This window comes from Schistocerca serialis, chromosome 9 (genome assembly GCF_023864345.2).
Source record: "Schistocerca serialis cubense isolate TAMUIC-IGC-003099 chromosome 9, iqSchSeri2.2, whole genome shotgun sequence".
NCBI lineage: Eukaryota > Metazoa > Arthropoda > Insecta > Orthoptera > Acrididae > Schistocerca > Schistocerca serialis.
In genome coordinates, this window is record NC_064646.1 from 272,557,844 (window position 1) to 272,571,560 (window position 13,717).

General features: G+C 42.2%; 1 protein-coding gene across 1 annotated transcript in view; it reads left to right on the forward strand.

Annotated features, from left to right (window-relative positions):
* The window catches only part of LOC126419535 (juvenile hormone esterase-like), a 55,026-nt gene that overhangs the window by 18,957 nt on the left and 22,352 nt on the right, over positions 1 to 13,717 (forward strand). The gene's annotated exons all lie outside the window — the stretch shown is intronic.

The following is a 13,717-nucleotide window of genomic DNA, read 5'->3' on the forward strand; positions in this document are numbered from 1 at the left end:
AAGATAGTATTCCTTCGGATCATGAACGTTTTTGTCCTATATGGGTACTCATTCCTCGAAAATAGGCCGTATTCTTGAAAAACACTGTGTTAAGGTTATCTTCCGGCCACTGGGCTTTGTAAAGGACGACTTAACTGCTTCTTAAAGCGGATGTGTATCAGATTTATTACGGAAATTGTGAGAAGTCATACATAGGTCAAACAACTCGCACCGTTTATGAGAGATGTGTGGAGCATCGAAGATATACATGGTTATCACGGCCGGACAAGTCAGCTATGGCCGAACATTGTATTGATATATGGCATTCCATGAACTACAGTGATGTGAAGATTTTAACATCCACCTCTTCCTTTTGGGATTCTGTCTTCAAGGAAGCTATAGAGATTAGATTAGCTAATAATTTAATAAATAGAGATAATGGTTTTAATTTGGACAAAGCATGGAATCCGGCTTTTGGGATAATTAAACTACAGAGAAGTCGTCATGGTGTCACCGCCGTCGAACATACATTGATGTTGTTGTTGTTGTGGTCTTTAGTCCTGAGACTGGTTTGATGCAGCTCTCCATGCCATTCTATCCTTTGCAAGCTGCTTCATCTCCCAGTACGTACTGCAGCCTACATCCTTCTGAATCTGCTTAGTGTATTCATCTCTTCGTCTCCCTCTACGATTTTTATCCTCCACGCTGCTCTCCATTACTAAATTGGTGATCCCTTGTGCCTCAGAATATGTCCTACCAACCGATCCCTTCTTCTAGTCAAGATGTGCGACAAACTCCTCTTCTCTCCAGTTCTAATCGATAATCGAATCGAATGTCAGTACGTCTTCGCCACAAGCGGCGCCAAGTGTAAGCGTGTTTCTTTTGCCGCTGACCAGCGTCTCTGACCCGCATGAGTAGTACCACCGCGGTGGAGCATACACTCCTGGAAATGGAAAAAAGAACACATTGACACCGGTGTGTCAGACCCACCATACTTGCTCTGGACACTGCGAGAGGGTTGTACAAGCAATGATCACACGCACGGCACAGCGGACACACCAGGAACCGCGGTGTTGGCCGTCGAATGGCGCTAGCTGCGCAGCATTTGTGCACCGCCGCCGTCAGTGCCAGCCACTTTGCCGTGGCATACTGATCTCCATCGCAGTCTTTAACACTGGTAGCATGCCGCGACAGCGTGGACTTGAACCGTATGTGCAGTTGACGGACTTTGAGCGAGGGCGTATAGAGGGCATGCGGGAGGCCGGGTGGACGTACCGCCGAATTGCTCAACACATGGGGCGTGAGGTCTCCACAGTACATCGATGTTGTCGCCAGTGGTCGGCGGAAGGTGCAAGTGCCCGTCGACCTGGGACCGGACCGCAGCGACGCACGGATGCACGCCAAGACCGTAGGATCCTACGCAGTGCCGTAGGGGACCGCACCGCCACTTCCCAGCAAATTAGGGACACTGTTGCTCCTGGGGTATCGGCGAGGACCATTCGCAACCGTCTCCATGAAGCTGGGCTACGGTCCCTCACACCGTTAGGCCGTCTTCCACTCACGCCCCAACATCGTGCAGCCCGCCTCCAGTGGTGTCGCGACAGGCGTGAATGGAGGGACGAATGGAGATGTGTCGTCTTCAGCGATGAGAGTCGCTTCTGCCTTGGTGCCAATGATGGTCGTATGCGTGTTTGGCGCCGTGCAGGTGAGCGCCACAATCAGGACTGCATACGACCGAGGCACACAGGGCCAACACCCGGCATCATGGTGTGGGGAGCGATCTCCTACACTGGCCGTACACCACTGGTGATCGTCGAGGGGACACTGAATAGTGCACGGTACATCCAAACCGTCATCGAACCCATCGTTCTACCATTCCTAGACCAGCAAGGGAACTTGCTGTTCCAACAGGACAATGCACGTCCGCATGTATCCCGTGCCACCCAACGTGCTCTAGAAGGTGTAAGTCAACTACCCTGGCCAGCAAGATCTCCGGATCTGTCCCCCATTGAGCATGTTTGGGACTGGATGAAGCGTCGTCTCACGCGGTCTGCACGTCCTGCACGAACACTGGTCCAACTGAGGCGCCAGGTGGAAATGGCATGGCAAGCCGTTCCACAGGACGACATCCAGCATCTCTACGATCGTCTCCATGGGAGAATAGCAGCCTGCATTGCTGCGAAAGGTGGATATACACTGTGCTAGTGCCGACATTGTGCATGCTCTGTTGCCTGTGTCTATGTGCCTGTGGTTCTGTCAGTGTGATCATGTGATGTATCTGACCCCAGGAATGTGTCAATAAAGTTTCCCCTTCCTGGGACAATGAATTCACGGTGTTCTTATTTCAATTTCCAGGAGTGTATAAGGCCGCACTTGGCATCTTGTCGTCAGTCTTGTGACTCACTCTGAGGATGGCGGGACGATACGCGGCCGAAATATCAGTGGAGGAAGTGGACTGGAAAACCAGAAGACTTGTAAACTCATTATATCTGAATCAAAAAGCCTCAGTTAAAGTGAGAGGAGAAAGTACAAAGTAGATCGGACTAGGAAAAGGAGTAAGATAAGGATGCTGTCTATCACCTACCCTTTTCAACCTATACTTGGAAAATATGATTGACCAATTCTCATTAGATGACAACGAAGTAGAAAATGGAGGAAGAAGAGCAGGTCGTTTGAGGTTTGCTGACATGGTCCTTCTAGCGACAAGGGAAAAAGAATTACAGGATTTAGTGGACACCATTGAAGCTAACGGAAAAAATTATGGAATGAAAATGAACAAAAATAAAATAAAAGTATTGGCCCTAGGAGGAAATAAAGAAATAAAAACTTAGCTGAATGGAGAAATATTAGAACAGGTGAAAAATTTTAAATATCTTGGAAGCAGGATAGACGCCGACTGGAAGTGCAGCATAGAAATTAAAACAAGGATAGCAATGGCAAAAGAGGCATTTTATAAGAAAAGGAGAATTTTCTGCAGGAGTCTGGCCAGAGAACTGAAGAAAAGACTCATAAAATGTTTTGTATGGAGTTTTCTTCTGTATGGCGCTGAAACATGGACTTTGAGGAAGAAAGACAGAGAAAGGCTGGAGGCTTTTGAGAGGTGGACATGGCGGAGGATGGAAAGAATAAGTTGTATGGGCAGAGTAAAAACTGAAGAGGTACTGAGAAGAGAGGTAGAGAAACGACAGTCACTGGATGTAATACAAAGAAGAAAAAGAAATTGGATTGGTCATATATTAAGAAAGAATGACAGGCTGATAAAAACAGTTTTAGAATGTTATGTAGAAGGGAAAAGGAAGCGAGGAGGAAGAAGTTTCAGATACTGGATGACGTGGTGGACGGTACAACCTACAGCAGCCTTAAGAAGGAAGCAATGGATCGCAGAAAATGGAGAGGTAAAGGACCTGCTAATATAGCAGAAAACTGATGATAATGATGTTTCTTTAGTACAATGATCTAATGCATTGCCATAGACATAGAGCTATGTTTGCAACTCAGACCTTCTACAGCTGTTCTAATTTAATGATAAAGAGTTTATGTCCCTTCCACCATACGTTATACCATATACTGTTACCTACATTATAAATGTTCTAATGTTTAACCAAGACCTAGAGCTATGTTCTCAACCCAGAGATTTTGCAGCTATCACATCTACTGATACACTAAGCTCATTGGTTTTTATCGTGTTTTACACCATAATTTGTCATCTACATCTCCATATGTAATGGATCAAATATATAATCTAGACTTCGAGTTACTTGTTTAACCTAGACCCTCTACAGTTGCTAACGTTAGTGATGCACAAATCTTTTTGGTATATCACCATATGTTTGCCCTATGTTATCATCTACATTTTCTTTGTATAAATGATCTAATGTGATTTAGTGATATGCAAAGCTTTTTGTTCTATCACCATATGTTTGCCACATGTTGTCATCTATATTTACTTTATGTAAATGGCCTAAACAATAACCTAGACCTGGAGCTACTATCTTAATGCAGACCTTCTATAGCTGGTGACATCTAGTGATACTCTAAGCTTATTGGTGTTTCACCATATGTTGTATAATACATTGTCTTCCATGTTTTTGTTGTATAAAGGGTTTAAAATATAAACTAGACTTAGGGCTACATTTATAATCTAGACATTCAGCAGCTGATTATGTCTACTGATATTGAAGCTTAAGTGCCCTAGATCTAGAACTACATTCTGAACTCAGACCTTCTACAGCTGTTCAAATTTAATAAGTGAGACATGGTGAAGGACGGGAAAGGCTCTTTTTTTTCATGTGTTTTCTTCAATTAATTTATATTTATAATCTAGACATTCAGCAGCTGATTATTTCTACTGATATTGAAGCTTAAGTGCCCTAGATCTAGAACTACATTCTTAACTCAGACCTTCTACAGCTGTTCAAATTTAATAAGTGAGACGTGGTGAAGGACGGGAAAGGCTGTTTTCTTTTTCATGTGTTTTCTTCAATTAATTTATATAGTGTCTCGTTTCCAATGTTTATTTGGTCATTGAGCAACTTCTTTTTGTTAATGCTCTGTATGTATGGAAATTTTCTTGAGAAAGGGAGGAGGTGACTGTCGTTAGTGACTCTTATTACGTATAATTTCCAATAGTGCTTGGTCTGTGGTACTCCTGTTTTAGATGGTCTACTAATTTGAATGGTTTGTAGTGTATTTCAGTGCCCTATGTGTTTTTTATATTTTGTGTCAAATGCCCTCCTAGTCATCCCAGTGTATATTTCTTCACAGTCTGTGCAGCTGAGCTGACACATACCAGATTGTTGGTATCCGTCTGGTTTTGATTTCAGTTTTGGAATGTGTTTTTCTATAGAGTTATTAAACAGAATAACACACATATAATGAACTATAGAGAAAGACGAAACCTATAGATAAAAAAAAAACTAGTGGCAATGTTGGCAACTCAACAAAACGTAATACGCACTAAGAAGTACAAAAATAAACAGCGAACAGTGTTGTACATCACTGTGTTGTGTTAAAAGTAAAGAAACACATTGTTCTGCAAAGCAGCGTAAAGCATACTACAATTATCAGTGTCTAATAAAGAAAGAAACCAAAGACGTGGTAGCAGACGGCATTTCCTGATGTAGGCGAAAAATTAAACAGAAATTACCGTTAATAAAAACCAATAATTTGCTAACTGTTTTTCGATCTAGAAAACTAATCAAACTGTAAATATCTTTAATTACGGACCACTGATGATGCTTTAGTTCAGTAAAGTGAAACACGTTTGGTGAGAAGAACGCGCATTTTCTTGTGATCGTAACAATGAAACAAAAATGCCCTCCAGAACTGTAAAACAACTATTGACCATATGGCCACACAAATAAAGAATGTAATGTCTGAGATTCTTTCCCCGTCGCTACCACTGTAATTTTGCCCTTGTTCCGCCGCAACAGTCATTTGCTGCAATGGAATAATACAAGCTCCGTTGGACAGGCTAGAGCATTTGTTATACTGCAAGCGTTGAATCCAGCAGAAATAGGTTCCATGCCAGAGCAGTGAGTGGAGGCAAAACATGATGTTTTCAGTGGATGAGACATCTGGAAAATGTGTTGGACGGGGAAAGTCTCGAACACTCTCTGTATTGTTGTAGTCATAACACCACGTCCAACGTTTGGTCTTGCATTATCTTGTACAAATTCAGTGTCGCACAAGCTTCAAAGATACTGCACAGCTAAGCGACCAGAGGGGACTCTGCCCGATGGCACACCCATACTATGACGCTTGGTGCTGGACTTGTGTGCTGATGGTGAATGCAGTCTGGTAACAGCTATCCTCCTCGGAGCCTCCACATGCTGGTTCATCCATTGCCATGCTGAACACAGGATGGGGGCTCATCTGAAAAGCTGATGTGGTGTTACTACCGTATCCAGTGTTGTCAGTGGGTGCACAACTGGGAGGGTGCTAACAGTCCGTGGTGACCCATATGTCATTGCACTGCCTGTGCGTGTTCTTGTCTGGCTGCAAACAAGCCCATATCCTGACGCAAGGTGTGCGATCTAACTGTACAAGTCTGTATATCCTAGAAAGCGGTATATCTGTTCTGCCTGGCGCTAGTCGTTTGGGGCCATTGAAGGCCTGAAATGATGTTGACTATTGCCCCCTGATATCATCGATAACTTGTTCGCATCGCTGCAGTGGGGTCTCCACAACCTGAGCAGCAATATTGCGGTACGATAAACTGTAGTCTCAGTACCTGTGTTGACAAAAGTCAAGGGGTAGCTATATGCACATATACAGATTGCAGTAGTACCGCATGCATGTGCATGGGCAGAACTGTCATTTGTATTCAGGTGATTCGTGTGAAAGGGTTGCCTATACGAATGTGGCCGCATGTGGGAATTAACAGACTTTAAAAGCAGGATGGCAGTTGGAGTTAGATGGCATGGGTCATTACATTTCGGATATCGTTAGGGAATTCAGTATTCTGAGAGCCAGAGTGTCAATGATATACCGGGACTACCATCTTTCAGGCATTACTTCTCACCATGCACAATGCAGTAACCAACAGCCTTCACTTAACGAGCTAGAGCAGCGGCGTTTGCATGGAATTTTCAGTGCTAACTGCAAGCAACAGTGCGTGAAATAACTGCAAAAATCAATATGGGACATACGACGAAAGTATCCATTAGGACAGTTCTGTAAAATTTGGCCATAATGGGCTGTGGTAGCAGACGACCAACGCTAGTGCCTTTGCTAACAGCACTACATCATACGCAGTGCCTCTCCTGGGCTCGTGACCCTAGACGACTAGAAACTCGTGGCGCCGTTAGATGAGTCCCGATTTCATTTGGTAAGAACTAGTGATAGAGTTCAAGTCTGGCGCAGACCCCACGAAACCACGGGCCTAAGTTGTCAACAAGGCAATGCGCATGCTGGTGGTGGCTCCATAATACTATGTACTGTGTTTACATGGAGTGGACCGAATCATCTGGTTTAAATGGCTCGAACATTGACTGGAAATCGTTGTGTTAGACTACCTGGAGACCATTTCTAGCCAACAACGACGGAATTTTTGTCAATGACAACTCGCCATGTCTGTGGGCCACAACTGTTCGTGACTCGTTTGAAGAACATTCTGGACAATTTGAATGAATGATCTAGTCAGCCAGATCAGCCGCATGAATCCCATCGGACAAAATGGTTCAAATGGCTCTGAGCACTATGGGACTTCTGAGCCGGCCGCGGTGGCCATGCGGTTCTAGGCGCTGTAGTCCGGAACCGCGAGACTGCTACGGTTGCAGGTTCGAATCCTGCCTCGGGCATGGATGTATGTGATGTCCTTAGGTTAGTTAGGTTTAAGTAGTTCTAAGTTCTAGGGGACTGATGACCTCAGATGTTAAGTCCCATAGTGCTGAGAGCCATTTTTTTTAACTTCTGAGGTCATCAGTCCCCTAGAACTTAGAACCTAGAACAGGATATTCCCATCTAGAGCTAATATTGAACGAGAAACAGGCTTGGTAATCTTTCCTTACATACAGAATGCAGAGGATATTACTCTTACTTCTATATATGAAGATGGTATCTGTTCTTTCGGACATGTCCGAAAGAACAGATACCATCGGTGACCGTGCAGCTCGTTAGAATGAAATTACAATTAAATCAATACAGTGAAATCAGTACCCTTAGCTGCATACAGGCGTTGATATACGTCAACGGGGACAGTTGAAAACGTGTACCCCGACTGAGACTCGAATCTGGGATCTCCTGCTTACATGGCAGACGCTCTATCCATCTGAGCCGCTGAGGACACAGAGGATAGTGCGACTGCAGGGACTCATCTCTGGCACGCCTCCCGTGAGACCCACGTTCCCAACTTATTGTCCTGCACTATATTCATTGTGCCCCTGTCCATTACACTCTTTACTCGCGCTTTACCGATTCCTGTAAGAGTGTGCACAGAATGTTCTGCGGACATGTCCAAAAGAACAGATACGATCTTCATATATATAATTAAGGCTCACCGGCCATTTGACCATCTTCTGTGCGGATGCACACACTTTGCCCGAACTATTATGGGAATCGATAATTCGGCGAGTAATGAATGTAATGGGCAGGGGCACTACGAATATAGTGTGGGACAATAAGCTAAGAATGTGGGTCTCACGGGAGGCGTGCCAGATATACGTTCCTGCAGTCGCACTATCCTCTGTGTCCTCAGTGGCTCAGATGGATAGAGTGTCTGCCCTGTAAGCAGGAGATCCCGGATTTGAGTCCCGGTTGGCGCACACATATTCAACTGTCCCCGTTGACGTATATCAACACCTGTATGCAGCTAAGGGTATTCATTTCATTGTATTGATTTAATTGTAATTTCACTCTTAATTCTTGTAGTTACTCTGAAATGCTAATCGTTTAACGATCCAAGCATGTAGCAGATTTCTTGCCCATCTTACGTTTGTTATATGCCGACTTCATGGTACTGTAATTATAATGGCACCAGTGCATCAAGGAAGATGATGCCGATGTCCTTGATTTTCGTGTGTTGCTGTATTGTGGAGACGATTGTGATGAAAAATTACCTATAAGACGTTGTTTGAATTCCCTCGTTGCAGCAAAGGGCCGCTGCAGGTGACAAGAGGAAACTTCGACTGTAATGACCAGGAAAAGGTTTTCAAACGAAGGCGCAAAGTGCACATAACTTCCTGCCACATCTTCGGCTCCAATTCACTACTAGGAGTGGCGCATGAAGATTTGACAATGCCAACTACTCGTGCTGGTGAAACGTCAAAAAATTTCTTAATGACTGTTCGTCAAATACTGTGAGACGAACGCCAATAGGCAACAAGTCAGTTCCTTATCAGTCAAGAAAAGTGTGATCAGTCGTAAGCCTACTTTTTACTAATGCCTTGTGTTCTCTGTACTTGGACCAACAGCATGCCCCTGTCGACGTATTTCAGGTTGATGTGGTGTTCAATCCCAAGATCAGTTTGAAGCAGCTGTACACACCAGCATATTGTGTGCAAATCACTGCATCTCTGCATGACTATTGAAACCTACATCCACTTGGATTTACTTGCTGTAAGCATTTCAGCCTTGGTCTCCCTCTAACATTTTAACGCCCCCCCTCCCCCGCCCCCCCCTTACTTGGCATATGAATTATTCCTTGATGCCTCAGGATATGTTGTGTCAACCTATCCTTCATTGTGCCATTAATTTTTTTCTTCAATTCGTCTCGGTACCTTTCTTTAGTTATTCGATCTGTTAGTCTGATGTCCAGTATTCTTCTGTAACACCACATTTCAAAATATCCTGTTCTCTTCTTGTCTGAACTATTTGATGCCCACGCTTCACCTCCATACAAGCCTGGGGCATACTCTCTCGACCTGAGGTACAATGGTTAGAAGTGATGGGACGCTTGCATAAGTACTGAAGCGACGAAAATTCAAAATTTACGAAATATTGCAATCATTTGGGACGAACTCGAGATACGAAACTCGTCGCTACTAAAAGATAATGATATCCTTATAAAATTTATAGCACTTTTCAAAGAGTCGAAATAACAACGATAACCGTTCGCCCAAAGAAATTGCCATCGCTAGGCTGATAAGTAACTATAGTTAGAAAGAACCACAACAAAGTTTCTTTGACTCATATCCACAACTTTGGTTGCCAGTTATGATACATATAATTAATGAAATGCTTGTGAAATTTGTTACATAACTAAAACATTAAAATTTGTGAAAAATGGCCCTTGTATGAGATGAACCTTGGACCTTTGAAGTGTAAATCCACATGAGAGATGTGTGTCTACCATTATAACTTAAGACTACCGTCACGTTGAACGTTTTCCTCCCACAAATACCTGGAAAATCCAAAAATTAATAATAATTGAAAAAATTAAGTAGGTCAAATGAGCACTGAGCGGTTAATTATTACATACCTAAGAAGTACACCTACCCAAGGGATACTTTTCGATTTTGATTCGCCTTGAATATATTGTAGCACAGAGCAAAATAAGAGACTCATATTTTTTTACACACGCCCATACGGCCGTTAAGGGGTGAAACACCCCTTCGACAAAAAAAGAGTTTAATATTTCTCAGTGAATACCCTCAAAACGGTAACAGATATTTTAAAAAACTCCAAGCCCTCTGGTTTTAATGTATGCCACAATGGTACACTCAGATTTGTCATCAAAGTCACTTTTCTCCAGATCCCCTTCCTCCCACAATTTTGTTTTTCATTTCGACAGTTGACTAACAGAAAAACGTATAGCATTGTTGATACCAAAATTAAGTCGTATATGATAAATTGGTGTTCCAATGATGCATTTGTCAGAAACAAGCTAGAAATACTTCTATATCGCTGTATGTGCACCCAATATGTATCCACTTCAGTGTCAGTTATCATGTTGGGTTTTTAATAAGTCTTTCACCACCAGATAAATGTATTCTAAATATATATTCCACATACATTGTTCAATATATATACATATTTATTTTAATGTTATGAAATGAAAAGTATCTTGTGTTGTACTTGTGTCTTATTTTTACATTGGTGCATTATTTATTTTCAAGTTGCAACGTTTTCAAATTTAACTACGTTATGTTTCAAGTTTTCTCTACATTATTGTTATAAAATTATTGTAAACCTGCACAACAATGAGAAAGTTGCAGAACTGTTTGGGACAAAAAATGCTGAATGGACTTTTACATAGGGAATTTCTAGCTTATTTCTGACAAATGTGTCTTTGGAATAGCACTCCTTCATATATGACTGAATTTTGTACTAACGTTACTGTGCCTATTGTTAGTCAGATGTCGAAATGAAATATAAAATAAGGAGGGAAAGCAAAGTTTGAAGAAAGTGACTTTAGCGACAAATCTGGATGCCCTATTGTAAAGTACATTAAAACCAAAAGAATTTTTATTTATTTCATATGTGTTACCGTTTCAGCGCCATTAATTCAGGAAAATTAAACTCAATTTTTTTGATGAGGGTGTTTCAGCCCCTTAATAGCTATCGAAGTGGATCCCTTGGGCAGGTTTACTTATAAGTAGGACAAGTTGAAATCTGGCAACAACGCAGATTGCACCAGGAACATATGTTCAGTATCTACTGTTACAGCATTTTGTACAGTCTGAAAGATACCTGTATAATCTGAACCAATCATTTTATTATTCCCTAATTCTGTTCTGCCATAGTTTTTCCAGAAAATACATGATCAGTAAGTTCCAGTATTTCTTTGTGAGATCAATGAATTCATTTTCTTTCATATAAAAGACTATAGATATGGCCCACAAATAAGAATAATTTTGCGTATCTCCTTTACCGAAATGTAAATTGATAAGGTGTCATTAAAGATTAACACTAAAGTACCTGTTTTCTCAATAACTTTTGATATGCTTCACAAGATGGAGGTGAGCCTCATTTCACTTGTTTTTAAAGAGAACTACTTTTGCTACATTGAAAATTCTGAGGAAATAGCTTCATACTACAGACCAGTTATGACTGCGAATGAATAGGTCACAATTTTAAAGGTTTATCTTAAAGATAAATAGCTATATTATCAAAACCGCAATAGTGTGTTGTTGTTATTGTGGTCATCAGACCAAAGACTGGCTTGATGCAGCTCTCCACGATAATGTATTCTGCGTAGGTCTCTTTAACTCTGTATTACTTGAATCTTCTTACTGTCGTCGAACCTTTGTCTCCCTCTATTATTTTTACCCACTGCGCATCACTCAATTAAGGAATTCACTATTCTTCGATGCTCTGGCATGCATCTGGTCAAACTGTTTTTTTTTTTTCTAATAAAGTTGTTTCATAACGTTACGACGGACGTTCAATAAGTAATGCAACACTCTATTTTTTCTTTCTTTCTGAAAGCAGTCAGTTTTATTCAAGACTGGAATACACCATATTATTCCCCATTCTTTTGGCTACAAAACAATATTTTTCACCATAATCTTCAGTTAATGCGACGGCCTTGCGCCACTTTACTGGGAGGGCCTGTATGTCCATATGCTACCATTCTATTGGTCGACGTTGGAGCCAACTTCTTGATGCGTATAACCTCCCCATCATTCATGTATTACTTCTCACAGAGTGCGTCTTTCATTGGGCCAAACGGATGAAATTCGGAAGGTGTGAGATCCAGCCGCACACTTTGCGTACACCAACTGGTGGATAAGTGTGTTAGCACTACCAACAGAGACGTTCAGTTCAGTAGCGAGACTCCTGAATTTGAAACACGAACAGCTGTTACCATGAGTTTCTTAGAAGTAGATACCTTAGGGGTTGCGAAGCAACTCAAATCGCTTGATACGAGCAAGTCTTCAGGTCCAGATTGTATACCGATTAGGTTCCTTTCAGATTACGCTGATACAATAGCTCCCTACTTAGCAATCATATACAACCGCTCGCTCACCGATAGATCTGTACCTACAGATTGGAAAATTGCGCAGGTCGCACCAGTGTTTAAGAAGGGTAGTAGGAGTAATCCATCGAACTACAGACCTATATCATTGACGTCGGTTTGCAGTAGGGTTTTGGAGCATATACTGTTTTCAAACATTATGAATCACCTCGAAGGGAACAATCTATTGATACGTAATCAGCATGGTTTCAGAAAACATCGTTCTTGTGCAACGTAGCTAGCTCTTTATTCGCACGAAGTAATGGCCGCTATCGACAGGGGATCTCAAGTTGATTCCGTATCTCTAGATTTCCGAAAAGCTTTTGACACCGTTCCTCACAAGCGACTTCTAATCAAGCTGCAGACCTATGGGGTATCGTCTCAGTTGTGCGACTGGATTCGTGATTTCCTGTCAGGAAGGTCGCAGTTCGTAGTAATAGACGGCAAATCATCGAGTAAAACTGAAGTGATATCAGGTGTTCCCCAGGGAAGCGCCATGGGACCTCTGCTGTTCCTGATCTATATAAATGACCTGGGTGACAATCTGAGCAGTTGTCTTCGGTTGTTCGCAGATGATGCTGTAATTTACCGTCTAGTAAGGTCATCCGAAGACCAGTATCAGTTGCAAAGCGATTTAGAAAAGATTTCTGTTTGGTGTGGCAGGTGGCAGTTGACGCTAAATAACGAAAAGTGTGACGTGATCCACATGAGTTCCAAAAAAAATCCGTTGGAATTCGATTACTCGATAAATAGTACAATTCTCAAGGCTGTCATTTCAACTAAGTACCTGGGTGTTAAAATTAAGAACAACTTCAGTTGGAAAGACCACATAGATAATATTGTGGGGAAGGCGAGCCAAAGGTTGCGTTTCATTGGCAGGACACTTAGAAGATGCAACAAGTCCACTAAAGAGACATCTTACACTACACTCGTCCGTCCTCTGTTAGAATATTGCTGCGCGGTGTGGGATCCTTACCGGGTGGGATTGACGGAGGACATCGAAAGGGTACAAAAAGGGGCAGATCGTTTTGTATTACCACGTAATAGGGGAGAGAGTGTGGCAGATATGATACGCGAGTTGGGATGGAAGTCATTAAAGCAAAGACGTTTTTCGTCGCGGCGAGATCTATTTACGAAGTTTCAGTCACCAACTTTCTCTTCCGAATGCGAAAATATTTTGTTGAGCCCAACCTACATAGGTAGGAATGATCATCAAAATAAAATAAGAGAAATCAGAGCTCGAACAGAAAGGTTTAGGTGTTCGTTTTTCCCGCGCGCTGTTCGGGAGTGGAATGGTAGAGAGATAGTATGATTGTGGTTCGATGAAATCTCTGCCAAGCA